Source organism: Lagenorhynchus albirostris, chromosome 3 (assembly GCF_949774975.1).
Source record: "Lagenorhynchus albirostris chromosome 3, mLagAlb1.1, whole genome shotgun sequence".
Lineage (NCBI taxonomy): Eukaryota > Metazoa > Chordata > Mammalia > Artiodactyla > Delphinidae > Lagenorhynchus > Lagenorhynchus albirostris.
In genome coordinates, this window is record NC_083097.1 from 100,178,069 (window position 1) to 100,191,073 (window position 13,005).

Consider the following 13,005-nt stretch of genomic DNA (forward strand, 5'->3'; position numbering starts at 1 on the left):
ACCATTTCATAAATGCGTTTTTATTTTTGGTATCATGTTCCAATACATTTAGGGTATAAAATTTCTCTGATCAGTGGATCCATGCAGAGATAACTTTTCATTAAGAATATAAAATCATACAACACTGCAATTGATTCCTACATTTAAAAATATTAATATTATGAGGTTTTCTTGTTTAAAATATGAAAAATGAAAATTTAAAGTTCACTTCTTGAAAACTGAAAAAAAAAGTCACATTTATCCTAAAGGGAAATGTCATTTCTTTACTTTGTTATGAAAGCTATCTTGTAAAAATCTTAACTACAAGGTAAAATCAAAATCTATAACTATAGCTTTGAGCTTTTTTTTTGACACAAAAATATTACGGATGAATGATTCATCATTCTGCCAAGTTCATGAGTCCGTTTTTCCCATTTCTGTTTAGATACAGTATTCTATGCTGGATGGACATAAAATCATTTAAGGCTAGAAAATTGTCAAAATTCTAATCAAAATTGACATGTTTTAAACTACTTCTGTCAGTACTTAGATTGACCTACTACTAGCAGCAGACACATTTAGCATTCTCACAAAAAATAAAGTTTATTTTAAAACCTTTGCATGATTCTTAATTATCTAGTTTTGTTCAAACTTGCTGACCTGTCTCCACTGAAAGAACACTATTTATACTATTGCTCTTTAAGATAATCAAATAATTGAAAAGGAAAAAGTTTCTCTTTATAGAAGTAAGAAAACTCCTAAATAAACAAACGATGGAATTAAAATATCACCATTTTGTAGCCATTAAGAAATGAATTGAGCTAAACAATGATGACAATAGCTACATTAAGTCACAGGAGACAAATATCCATGCCTTCTCATGGAGGTACACATTATTACAAATGAAGTGTCTTTATTTTTTAAAAAAAATCAAAATCCTATTTAGCCTCCAGATCTAAGTACTACATCACAAAAAATATAGGGGTTAGGGGACAGATTAAATGATACTATGGTATTTAGAGGTGGTTTTAGTACTTAAAAAAACAATAAAATAATTTTAAAACTCAAAATATTCATAACAATATATATCTTGTTTAGAAGTATAATTAATACTGACTGAGAGCATAGAAGAATATCTTTTTTTTAATTTTCGAATTTTATTTATTTTTTTATACAGCAGGTTCTTATTAGTTATCCAATTTTTTTTTTTTTTTTTTTTTTTTTTTTTTGCGGTACGTGGGCCTCTCTCACTGTTACGGCCCCTTCCGTTGTGGAGCACAGGCTCAGCACGCGCAGGCTCAGCGGCCATGGCTCATGGGCCTAGTCGCTCTGCGGCATCTGGGATCTTCCCAGACCGGGGCACGAACCCGTGTCCCCTGCATTGGCAGGCGGATTCTCAACCACTGCGCCACCAGGGAAGCCCTAGTTATCCATTTTATACATATTTGTGTATACATGTCAATCCCAATCTCCCAATTCATCACGCCACCACCCCCCCAGCCACTTTCCCCCTTTGGTGCCCATACGTCTCTTCTCTACATCTCTGTCTCAATTTCTGCCCTGTAAACTGGTTCATCTGTACCATTTTTCTAGGTTCCACATATATGCGTTAATATACGATATTTGTTTTTCTCTTTCTGACTTAACTTCACTCTGTATGACACTCTCTGGATTCACCCACGTCTCTACAAATGACCCAATTTCATTCCTTTTTATGGCTGAGTAATATTCCATTGTAGAAGAACATCTTAAATAGGTCTATATTCATTTGTTTGCTTTCTTTCAGTGATTACAGGCCTGTGCTGCCTATTGTCCAATTCCATACATTTCCATACATTTCATACAGCTTTCTAGTTGTTTACAGCAGAAAGTAATCCCAGATCATGTTAGTCTCTCAGGGTTGGGAGATGAACCACCCTGCCCTCCACTTTTTTTTTTTAACTTGATCTTCAATATTTTGAAACAACACTTTGGTGAATCAAAACTTTGGATACCCTTCAGTTGTAGAACACAAAATATAAGCATTCTTTTAAGGACAAATAAATAGTAAACAACAGGAAAAATGACAGTGTTGACTATAAAAATTTTCACAATGTCTTCATTGACATGATGGCTTCAGGGAGGAGGATATAGTTGAGGTTGGTTTTCTGTGATCTTAGTATCAGTGTTAATTATCCTTCTAAACAATGAGAATATGTTATGTTATGGACTTTTAAAGCATCAAAATTACTGTATTTCTCCCTGTATATTAGCACTATAATTTTAGATTTTAACTCATGGCTCATCCCTAAAAAATATATAGGACCTTGTGGCATCCATTTTGTATATTAACCTTTGTTCTTCTTCCATCTTATTTTCCTGCCTAGAGGCAAGGATTCTTTTCACATTAAAAATCGAACCTCAGGGTCCAGGTCTCTCATATACATTTGTAGAGGCTTTCAATCGTCCTGAGCCATCAGAAAGAGGGCTGCCTTTAAAGGATGTATTGGATGGAGATGTGACACTGGCACAGTCAAGTTTTAATTGAAACCTAATATTCCATAGGCAAAAGCTAGCTTTTGGTAATCAAGAAATACAGTTTTCTGAAACTTCAGCAGAGGTTCTTAGTTTCTCCAGCACATTCTCTTTTACCCCATGGTTCTCTCAACTTTTTCCCTCCTCTGCCCATGCACTCTACTCAGTTTATCTAAGCAAGAAAATTAACATGGGGTGTGCATATTCTAAGATTTCTAAATTCTGCTTTGGCCAGTGGCTGTTTTTTTTAATTCTTCTGTTTGTTTGTTTTCTTAATACTTTCTGTAGCCTTTATGCTTTTCTCTGGGTAATTTTTGTCCTTTTGACTGAGAAGGGAAGAAGCTTTCAGGGTTCAGATGAAAGTATTATGGGAGGCGGGGAAAGGAGGCAGATATTCTTTTTTTTATATTATGTAATTTTGATGTTTTATAATATTATCCCACCACACTGCATTGAGTTCTTTTGAATAGATAGATAATTGTATGGGAAGGAAAGTGACAAATGGGTAGCTAAATCAAACGAAATTTTTAAAAATACAGTTACCATTATTATTATATCAGAGGAAATTAAGTTCACCCCAATGTTTCAAAACATCCAAATTTAAGTGGCTCAAGCACACGTTTTGTCTTATATTTCTTTTCACCCAAGGAATAGCCCAGTCTTGGTATGACAGTTCAATGAAGTAATCAGGGACCCAAACTCCTTCCAAATTTTGACTTCATCATTATTTTATGTAGCCTTCATCTGTATGTTCTTAAATATTGCTGGAGGTCCTACCATTATGTCAACATTTCAGCCAGTAGTAAGGAGGCACAGCAAGAGGCACATTCACTTTAACATAAGCTACCAACCACTTTCATTTATAACCCTTTGGTCAGAAATCGATAAGGTGGCTAGCTTATCTGTAAAGGAGGCTAACACAGAATCTATACCCTGGGTGGCTGAATATATTTTTAGTTGTCCCAGCTTTAAAAAAATCAATGATTCTTTTACAATATCAGATGAGGAAAAGAAGTAATAGAAGAAACTCTTAATCTCTGTCACAGTTATTATAGAATTAGTAATAAATAATTTCAATAAATATTTACTGAATGAATTTTAGGGCACAGACCATACATGATGACAGTTAGGACTAGATGTGAAGTGAGATCTAAAGTTAAGATATACCAAATTGTCAAGGGCCTTAAATAGCAGCATAGGTACTTATACCATGCATAAGAAAATGTATAGACAAACTGAGCCATTTAAGGTTGTAAAATGGAGGAAGGACATGACCTTATTTATGTTTCGGGAAGTAAACCTTTGATAATAGTGAGAGGATAACATGATTAGCTATAAAACTAGAATCAGGAACATCTGTTTGCTAGCAATTGTAACTCTTCAGGTAAGAGATAATAAGGGCCTGAATCTAGATATTGAGATAAGAGATGCAGGAATAATTTTGAAAGGCATTTCATAGATAATTAGGAGTAAAATTGGTGATTAATAATCCTCTAAAATGTCAGGAGTACGAGAGATGAGAGATGAATGTTAACCATATGCTTCTTCTTTGGATGACTAAGGTTGTGCCAGTAAATAATACAAAACAAAGAACAAGTACTGTAATGGATCTAAGAAAGGACAAAACAGCTCTTGATATTGGAGACCTGTTCTAATACACACCTATTCCCAATGTTATTACAAGTCCTTCTGATGCTAAAAGTTAAGCCATGTTGTTCTGCTCTTAGACATAAACAACCTCATCAAACATGAATATCAAACACAATAACTCTGTAACCATGACTAAATAAGACAAAAAGATGAATTGGGAAATTCACAAAATACTAAATATTCCCCTCCCTCAGCTAAAATAAATGACTGCTACTTCTTTACCAATTACAGCTTTATTCTCACTCTAGCCAGCCCTCCTAAACATAAAATGTATTGAGATATTCAATAATAGAGCTGCTCCCTGTTTCTGATACCACCCAATCTAGAGCTAGTCCCTGCTTCCTTAGATCCTCTCCAAAATTACTCAAACTAAACTAAAATCTCACAGTAAGATCTTTCTAACATCCTCTTTGTGAGACACTCTGCATTTTGCTATGTTGTGCATTTTCCCTCACTGTAACCAGTAATAAATTCAACTTGTTTAACTATAAGTGTATGTTGGTGGTCTTTGGCTTCAGGTCATTGATACAGCAACAGGCCTAATATTGGACTATATAATCTTGAAGTACCTCTGGGTATGTAAGAGACAGTTGGAAATTCAGTCTTGGAGTTCACATGACAGGAGGGACTGGATACATACATTGGAAAGTTATCAACTTTTATGCCAATATTTCCCAAACTAGTATACACAGTTTCAGTAGATTTGATAAATGCACCATGATGTGATCTATACTCCAATGGTATTGGAAAGGATTAGTTTAAACATGGTTGAGAAGGATCATTACTTCAGAATTATCATAGGATTTAGTTTACATTATGAATGTTACATTACATCATGAATCACACAGAAAATTCTAAATGTATTTAAATATAGAACTATTTTTCTAGCTAGACCTAATGCCGTGAGATATTGCATAGAACATTACTTGGGAAATGTTTCAAAAGAAAGGTGAAACATTAGGGGTAGATGAGATTCCTCAAAGAGTAAACGTACACCAAAAGAGGAAAAAAAACCAAGAATATAATCTGTTGCAAAACATAACCATTATTGGAACTTCCCCGCTGGCACAGTGGTTAAGAATCCGCCGGCCAATGAAGGGGACATGGGTTTGATCCCTGGTCCAGGAAGATCCCACATGCCACATAGCAACTAAGCCCGTGCGCTCTAGAGCCTGCAAGCCACGACTACTGAGTCCGTGCACCTAGAGCCGGTGCTCTGCAACAAGAGAAGCCACTGCAGTGAGAAGCTCATGCACCGCAACTAGAGAAAGCCCACGTGCAGCAATGAAGACCCAATGCAGCCAAAAATAAATAAATTTTTTAAAACCATTATTAAAATTTATCTAAATTTATAATTAAACATTAGAAACAAAGGTAATAGATACTCAAAACTCATCCCTTCCTAATTTTTTTTTACTACATCATACTTTTTTTTAATTAATTAATTTATTTATTTATTTTTGTCTATGTTGGGCCTTTGTTGCTGCACATGGGCTTTCTCTGGTTGCAGCAAGTGGGGGCTAATCTTCGTTGCGGTGCACAGGCTTCTCACTGTGATGGCTTCTCTTGTTGCAGAGCATGGGCTCTAGGCATGCGGGCTTCAGTTGTTGTGGCACATGGGCTCAGTAGTTGTGGCTCACGGGCTCTAGAGCGCAGGCTCAGTAGTTGTGGTGCAACAGCTTAGCTGCTCCGCAGCACGTGGGATCTTCCTGGACCAGGGATTGAAGCTGTGTCCCCTGCATTGGCAGGTGGAGTCTTAACTACTGCACCACCAGGGAAGTCCAAACATCATACAATTATCTATGTTTTTGAGCTTCTGACTGTTTGATCCGTATGGTGGAATGTGAAGATTTTAAAACAGAATTAGGTAATACACATTTTGTAAAGACACCTGCCCCCTCAAAAAAGATACATATTAAATATAATAGAATAGTTACTTACCAGGGTGAAGGGTGGAAATAGGAGTGGATAGAGGAAATACATAACTAAAATAAGAAAGGAATATTGTCCTGACCAATGATGAAAATGTATATGAACTGAGAAATATGACTAAACCTAACCTGAGATTACACCAGTTTCTGGTGGGAAAATGGCATCAGAGTTAAGTAATCCAGACTGATAAATATAGAAATAGATAAATGGACACCTGGGCAAGCGTGAGGAGTGAAATGTTAAGTGTTTTGGGCCAAGAATCCATATCTACAATGACATATCCAACAGAAAATGTTAAAAGAGATGAAAATTTGGGGGTACATTTTATAACTATAAAGTTTTAGCAGGGAATATACCTGTAGATGTCATCACGGACCAAATCATAAAGAGTCTGATATACCATACCAAGAAGTTTGGTTTTTATACTAAAAGCAATGAAAACCCAGTGAAAGTTTTATGGAGGGAATGATGTGATTAGTTATCTAGAAAACATCCCTGGCAATGTGAGGAATGGATAGGTAGTGGTAAATGTGAAGGCAGGGAGCCAACTTGGGAAACTACTACATAATCCACGAGAGAAAAGGGTAGGGCCTAACTGAAATCAGCAGCTGTGTGGATAGAAATGAAGAGATTCAGGAGAGAGATGAAAGAAGGAGAAGCTAAACAATGTTATTATTGACTATTTATGTGGGAGTGAGGACTGAATGAAGGAAGAAGTCAAGGATGATGGTGTGAATGATAATGCCCTTTACTGGAATTAGGAGTTCTTATTGTTTGCTTTTTAAACATGACTTCATGAAGGGTAAGTAGTGAATTTATCAGTAGTTTCAGACATATCAACTTCAAGTACCTCTCAGATATTAGAACATCAATGGCATAACCTATTGTACATCCAGAACAAATTATATTACTATTCTCTATACAAAAAAATTATTTTCAGAAAAAGTTGTAAAAAGAAACAACAAATAATGGCCAGAAGAGAAAGCACACAGTGAAATTATTTTTTATTGAATTTTGTATATAAAATCATTTAGTAAAAAACCTTTAAACTGAAAAGATTAATTAAATGCTGGAATATAAAAATATAAAAGAAAACATACTAATGATTTTTAACTATATTTTAACACATTTTTGACCAGAGACACATTACAGGCATTAGTTTCTGCAAAAATCCCTGTCACAGCATTCAATAATAACATAATTGTTTTTGTTTTCAAGCCCAAACTTCTGCATATGTGTCAAAAACTCCATCAAAAATTGATCTTCTTCACATATTCATATTTACAAGATAGTATAGCCAGATTTGTCAACTTCTCTTCACTTAGAATTGAAGAGCACTTTTTTTTTTTTTTTTGTGGTACGCAGGCCTTTCACTGTTGTGGCCTCTCCCGTTGCGGAGCACAGGCTCTGGACGCGCAGGCTCAGCGGCCATGGCCCACGGGCCCAGCCGCCCCACAGCATGCGGGATCCTCCCGAATTGGGGCACGAACCCGTGTCTCCTGCATCGGCAGGTGGACTCCCAACCACTGCACCACCAGGGAAGCCCGAAGAGCACTTTTAACTAATTTTAACATTTATGTTTCTTTCACACGAAGCAACATATATGCAACTAGTAAAAAAAAACTTAAACTTTATAATAATCTGATTCACAATAAATTCCAAAGATTGTTATACTATCCATGTCTTTGTTTCTTCAGAATGTATGCTGGTGGTTTCAAATGGCTCTTCAGTCAAAAATACTTCCACTACAATATTTTCACCATAAAATGCATCATAAATTTCTATAACACTGGTTATAACTACAAATTTTTTCTTCTTTTGCAAAAGTGAAAGAAAATGGCCGAATGATAACAAACATGGACATTATTTAATCCATTGCTTTAGAACAAGTGTCCATTCTTCATGGAAACAATTAAGGCATTCACATGTTGCTATTTTTAATGGCAATGTAATACTAGCATCTTCTGTTGTTTCTCCTGGCATTCTTCTCTGAAATTTGACTCTTTTTTCTCTATGAATGTCCATTTTCTTACTTTGTTGGTCATTGTTGTTAAATAGTTAATATCCTTTCCCACATTTTCTGTACGCCTCTCTTTAAGAAATGATTTTAAAGCTTGGTGTTTCACTGTACAGTGCTCCAGGATAATTCCAGCTGTTTGTGATTTTTCTTTTTTGGTCAGATTAACCTCATCTAAAACCTCACACTAGAAAAAGCAAGATAACTCAAAAAAAAATCACGCACAGCTATCATTGTTTATTTTGAATCACTGTTAAATGCAGGAATTTGTCCTATCACAGAGATTGCAAATGAACTGTGTCAAAAAGTGAGCTCAGTTGATTCCAAACAATTACAAACTCATTACTGAATAGGTGTCCCTAGGTCTACATGTGTCAGGGGCCTACTGCATAACTGGCAGTGCTCCAAACTTACTTTCATATAGAATACAATGTTTATTAAAGTTAATAAAACTTTACTAATTTTGAAGCCTACATATATAATTTTAAAACTTAACAGTAAAACTGAACTAGTTATTTATACTTAGACTGACAAAATATTTGTTCAGGGAGGAGAATTTTTATCACTGAATTTTTTTTTAGAATTTCTAATGCATGGTGGTAATAAAACCAGATTGACTTTTAGTCAGAATTATAACTGGTTTAAAATTCTACACAGGGACTTACCTGGCGGTCCAGTCGTTAAGACTTCACCTTCTAATGCAGGGGATGTGGGTTTGATCCCTGGTCAGGGAGCTAACATCCCACATGCCTCATGGCCAATAAACCAAAAAAACATAAACCAGAAGCAATATTGTACCAAATTCAGTAAAGACTTTAAAAATGGTCCACATCAAAAAAAATTCTAGGGCTTCCCTGGTGGTGCAGTGGTTGAGAGTCCGGCTGCCGATGCAGGGGACACGGGTTCGAGCCCGTGTCCGGGAAGATCCCACATGCCGCGGAACGGCTGGGCCTGTGAGCCATGGCCGCTGAGCCTGCGCGTCCGGAGCCTGTGCTCCGCAACGGGAGAGGCCACAACAGTGAGAGGTCCGCGTACCGGAAAAAAAAAAAAAAAAAATTCTACACAGACCAATCCCTGCACCCTCCCTCATTTCTTGTACCCAGATCTGACCTCTCCCACAGCCTGGCCCTTGGTACTTCACTGCACTATAAAATGGATTGTTACAGACATGAACATAGATTAGCAGCTCTCAATCTCAGCACTAGTGACATTTGGGTTGGGTAATTCTTTGTTGAATCATTAGTGTTCATATGGCTAGGGTCAGGCATAAAAAGGTCTGGTATGAAATGCCACTACATAGGTAAACCTATCTGGCAAGATTTCTAGCTTGGACAATGATACATGTGGGGAGATGAAAGAGGAAAGGAGTCACTGGCTCAGCCAACACATTCAGGTGAGTCAATGCTGGCAAAGAAAAGAGGTGATATCTTGTACCCCAAGGTCAGTTGAGTACCTGGGAGGTTACTGGTGACTCTGACCAGCAGATCTTCAGTGGGGTTTTAAAAGGGGATTCCAAAACTATGCAACAGCTAAAAACTGAAGAAGCAGAGACAGCACTTTCAAGAACCTTGAGTAAGAGTTGGGGAAAATAATGGAATTTCTTTTTTTAAACTTAATCCTTGCCAGAGAAAAGGCATTGAATTCCTTCAAGGAAAAGCTATACGACCTGCTAAATTTAACTCCCAAGCTACGTATTTTCTCTCTGTCTTGGTCTTGATGGACATGCAACCAGAAATATTTGCTATAAATTCCTTGCTCTTGATGGTATGTTCAATTAAAAATGTTTTCTCTGAACTGGCTTTTACACCATTCACTTCATTCTATCTCGAATTTCCATCTTTATGTTTAAATATAACTGCAGCAAAATTCCCTTTAAATATTACTCATTTACAAATCTGAAAATTCCCAGGTATTTTAAAACCCACCTCTTCCAGTCTATTATGATTCATGAAGTTTGGTTTTTGCCTCAAAAGATTTTGCTTCACTTTTTAAAAATTTCAATAACTTAAGAGAGCATCCTTTTTCAGAGGTATGTGCAGGGGAGATATATTTAAGAAATTTAAAAGGTTTTAATTTCTACGTCTTTCTAACAATGTTTTTGGAAACTTTAAATAAGAGTATATAAAAAAACTTTTAGATGCTTTACTTTATTTATGAAATAGAGTGCCTTTTATTACCTTGCTTTTATTTAACTAATTTCTTCTGCTGAGGAATTTTCTCCCTATTCTACAGCTGCCTATTGAAGTCCCACCCTTCTTTCAAAATAGAACTCAAAACCCACCTCCTCTAGGAAGCCTTCTAATCAAATTGCTCTCACTTCCCTGTAATATTCTTTCTCTGGCACTTAATATATTGAGTTGGCCTTGGTGTTAGAATTATTAAAGTTATTACTCTGTAAGTCTATGGTGAACGTGGACAAGGACAATGTCTTAATCATTTTTCAAAATCTCCTACTGAACCTAGCACCATGCTTTGCAAAACAGATGGTCAAAAATGTTGATTTAAGTGAATCAAAGCCAATCACTTTATTGAAAATGAATCCGAATTGGGCTTTAATAATGTTTTCTGAACTTAGCTTTAAAATATTATAGGCTTTGTTGCATAATCTTGAGTCTATCTTGGGATAATTGGAAAATAATTTTAAAAAATAAATCATATATATGTTAAGATTTATAGTTTATAAAGTGCCTTAGCTCATTAATTGCTGAAAAAATCAATAAATAATTAGGTGAATGGGAAAGAATAGTGGTCATAAATTATTAATGTAATTTACACATTCATATCATAGAGTTGTTGTAAAACTGCCACCAGTGATTTTATGTCAAGTTACTTGGATTGCCCTCTTATTACCTCTGTGATCTCAGGCATATTTGTTATTCGTAAGACATGCATCCTTCATATGTACCATGCCTATCTCCCAAAGTTACTGTCAAGATCAAATTAGACAATGGAAAATAATAGCAGATTAAATTATTGAGAGGTAAATATTCAAGAACTCTACATTGTGTTTTCATTTTACCATTCCCATTTTTATAAAAAAAAAAGAAGTCTTGTCACAGAGAGTTAATATAATTTGCCCAAGGGCACATAGTTATTAAAAGATAGAATTAGAATTTGATATCCATCTGATTCCAGAGCCAAAGCTCTAGGCCAAAATGCTAAATTGCTAAGTGTCGGCTCCATTCCTTCAGATTTTATAAAACTTGACTATGTAATATTAACTAGCTATTTCAAAATTTTTAAGATCTAAAATTCCTACAGTAGAAACTTTTCTTTAAATTTCCTAGAGATATAAAGTAACAAATCTAACCAAAACACTCCATAAACATTGACATGAAATTTAGGCAAAAAATAATCTGTTAGAAGATTGATTTAGGAAACATATTAGCCTAGTAAGTTGCCAACTACTTGTCTCCTATACAGTAACTAGTTACACCCTTCGGTACGTTATATATATAAAACTTTGAATCTTACATAAATCCATTAGTAGCTCAATTAGAGGGTTTATTATTGTTTAGGAATTCACTTCAAGTCAAAAATTGAAACCTGAGAAGTTAATCTTAGACATTAAAAATATAAAGTCTGTACACTGATGTGTATAAAATTGATGACTAATAAGAACCTGCTGTATAAAAAAATAAAAAGATAAAATTCAAAAAAAAAACTAATACTAAACTTTCTTTGGGTTATTTGTATGGAAATATGTTAATATAAATGTTTCAGACATTACATGAAATTCCTAAAAATCTTATATGTTCTGGTGTAATAAGTCATAATTCTAGTTATTACTTTAAAATGTATATCTCAGAAATAACTAAATTTCCTTGTCAATTGCATTATTATGAACTTTCATCAAATCTTTAACCGTGGTCATTTTCAAGTCTTTTGTCATTTACAGAGAGTTCTGGGTGTACTCTGATGCTTTTGCAAAAATGTTCCTATAAAAGGGCTTCATTTTCAAGGAATTCATGGAAAAGACTCTGACAAGTACTGGTTTCTGGTTTCTGACTATACTGCTGAACTGAATGAATAAGCATTTTCAGAACTCTAATGGAAAACTGATGAATTCATAAAGTGCTAACAAAAGATCAAGATGAAAAAAAAATTAATTACATGGGACTGAGTGAACTGATGAGGATGATTATAATTTTTGTGACTTTCTGTTTGAATAAAAAATATATATATAAAGTCTGATAGATCCATCTATTTTCCTTCTAATTCAAAAACGCTATCGTAAGCCATTCATTCAGATTGATTTCTTTAAGATGCCAAGTTTCAACTGTAATGTGAAATGTGGAGAAGACTGCCATCCAGGGGATAGAGGATTGAAAATGCAGAGCCAATGTATGGACACCAAGTAGGGAAAGGGGTGGGGTGGGGGGTGGGGGGCAGGTGGGGAGTGATGAATTGGGAGATTGGGACTGACATATATACAATAATATGTATAAAATGGATAACTAATAAGAACCTGCTGTATAAAAATATAAAATTCAAAAAAGTATATATATAATTAAAAAAAAAATGCAGAGCCAGAATAACGGAGAAACTTAATGCAGTGGTTGTAAGCTGGGATTGAAACAGTTGTGTTGGAATCTGTTGTGAGGTGAATTACTAATAATAGCTCAAGTACTAAAGATTGTAAATGATATGCTGAAAAAATGACAGGTTTGCCAATAATAATCTCTTTACCACTTATTCAAGTAAGAGAAAGGTGTAACATTTGTGTTTTTAAACCCCATAGCTTTTTTTTAAAAAGAAAAAAACATTTTATTGTGGTATAATTGACATACAAAAAGCTGTAAATAATTAATATTTTCAACTTGATGACTTTGGAGATAAGCATACACCATGAAACCATCACCACAATCTGTGCCATTAGCATATCCATCACCTCCAAAAGTTTCTTCCTGCCC